General features: G+C 39.5%; 1 protein-coding gene across 5 annotated transcripts in view; it reads right to left on the bottom strand.

The window, feature by feature from the left end:
• dnc (phosphodiesterase dunce) overlaps positions 1-2,500 on the bottom strand; it is a 633,444-nt gene that overhangs the window by 267,674 nt on the left and 363,270 nt on the right. The gene's annotated exons all lie outside the window — the stretch shown is intronic.

The following is a 2,500-nucleotide window of genomic DNA, read 5'->3' as shown; positions in this document are numbered from 1 at the left end:
GGGAGGGGAGAGGCGTGTCGAAAAGCCAAGGATAATCTTGCTCTTAACGCAACGCCGGAATGCAATTACGGGAAGTAAGGAGATACAATATACTGTATTATTGTAGTTACAGGCCTTGCAAGCTAAGGGAGAGCATGAAGGAAACAAAGACAGAAAGAGAGAATAAAATTGAGGGAGACTGAGAGAGAGAGAGAGAGAGAGAGAGAGAGAGAGAGAGAGAGAGAGAGAGAGAGAGAGAGAGAGAGAGAGAGAGAGAGAGAGAGAGAGAGAGAGAGAGAGAGAGAGAGAATAGAAGATGGAGAGAGAGATAGGCGGGGTAGAGAAAGAGAGAGCAAGAGAGAGCAAGAGAGAGCAAGAGAGAGCAAGAGAGAGAGAGAGAGAGAGAGAGACGAGACGAGAAAAAAAAATAGGAAAGGAAAAACTCATCATACTAAAGAAAAACATCAGCTATAAAAGAAGAAGAAGCAAAAAAGAGAGAGAGAAAAAAAGAGATTGGGAAATAGGAGAATGAAGTGACGTAATCGGCCGATGAACAGACGAGGGGAAAAAAGGTGACAGACAGCAAACAGGTTTTCTCAATTCCCATCAGTACCTCAGAGCCGTGAGGGGAACAGGAAGAGGGGAAGGAGAATGGTGGATAATAGTAATACTAACAATAATAATGATGATGATAAAAAAGAAGGGAAGAGAGGAGGAGGAGGGGGAGGAGGAGAAGGAGAAAGAAGAAAAGGAGGAGGAGGAAGAGAAGGAGGAGGAGGAGGAGGAGGAGGAGGGGGAGGAGGGGGATATGGAGAAAGAAAAGGAAGAAGGAGGAGAAGAAGCAGAAGAAGGAGAAAAAGGAGACAGAGAAGGAGCGGCAAAAAAATGATCGAAATAAAACTTCTTTGACAAATAACAAGAGAAAATATCCAAGTTACAGAACCTGAAAAGAAATCCCTCTTAAAAGAAAGAAAAGAAAAGGGGGAAAAACACACAGCACCACCCGAAAAAAGTTGCCGAAAAAAATACAAATATATATACGAAACCTCGCGAGAACTAGGTCCCGCGGGGTCAAAATAACTTCCAATGCCATTAATGCATTTTAACACGTTGGGAATTTTTTTGAGTCCGTTTCCCTCCAAACAAGTGTGGGTGCGTAAGAGTGACAGCTGGGTTGACAAACAGGATATTTTTCTTTTTAACTATTCATTTTTTTTTTTTTTTTTTTTACTCAGGGAAAGATTTGAAAGTTATAGATTTGTGGAGAAAGATTGGGAAACTCGCAGTCATTGGAGGAAAGATGACTTATTAAGAGTTGTGGAGAGAAGAAAAAGGAATTTATATTCATAAGAAGAAAAAAATAGGTATTAATACTTAGTATATTTGAAAAAAAAGACAGAGAAGTTTGTAATCGTAAGAAGAAAGTCTTTAGTAATATGACAAAAGATAAGAGCTTTATGATTATATAGAGACAAAACAAAAATCATATGCAGAACTATCATAAATTTATAGTAATATACAGAAGTATTCGAAATCTGTAACTATTTGCAGAAAAAACAAATCTCTGGAGAAACATTAGAATCATATAACTATAAGAATCATACCACCAGTGAAAGAAGAAAGCTTTTGTTGCAAATCTGGTGTCAATCTTAGCCTGACCTTTGCTTGGCTAACAGGGAGTGTTCTGTCGTCAAATAATTAACGGGAGCTTTGGCGATGCTCTCACATACGCTTCGGGGTGGACTCAGGGAAAGAATCACATACATACACGCATACATTCATATACATACATACATGCATGCATACCTACATGCATACATACACGCATACATTCATATACATACATACATGCATACATACATACATACATGCATGCATAAATACATGCATACATACAGTCATACATACATACATACATACATACATACATACATACATATATACATACATACATGCATATATACAATACGTACATACATACATGCATATATACAATACGTACATACATACATACTGTATAAAAAAAATACATACTAAACATACATAGAGACAAACACCCACATAGACAAGTACACAATTTTCACGTATTCGTGTTGGTTTGTTCGTGTGCTTGTCTGTTTGTATGCAAGCATGTATGCAAGTCTATACATAAGAATGCACACACATACGCATGTATGCACAGTATGCATATACATCCGTATGTATGTATGTATGCACGTATATCCGTATGCATGCATTATACACCAATACACATCCACACAATCCCACCAATACCCACGCTCCCTTCCGCCCACTAAACCCAGCCATTAAAAGTGCTTTGGCACAGTATAATGAGCTGATTACAGGAACAGTTAAACCCCGACTAGACACACTCCTGGTTGAGATGAGCGGATACCCGACGCTATAAATGTCACCACGCTAGTTTCACGCTGAACATCCCCCGCCTCGCAGCATCGACTCGGAATCGTCATCTGGGTTTGCGGCTTCATCTCCTAGCCACATGCTGGGATGCCGGGATGCT

This window comes from Penaeus japonicus, unplaced genomic scaffold (genome assembly GCF_977035675.1).
Source record: "Penaeus japonicus unplaced genomic scaffold, GWHDUDI00000001_assembly GWHDUDI00000003, whole genome shotgun sequence".
Lineage (NCBI taxonomy): Eukaryota > Metazoa > Arthropoda > Malacostraca > Decapoda > Penaeidae > Penaeus > Penaeus japonicus.
The sequence above is the reverse complement of the archived record's forward strand: the minus strand, read 5'-3'. Positions and strand labels throughout refer to the sequence as shown.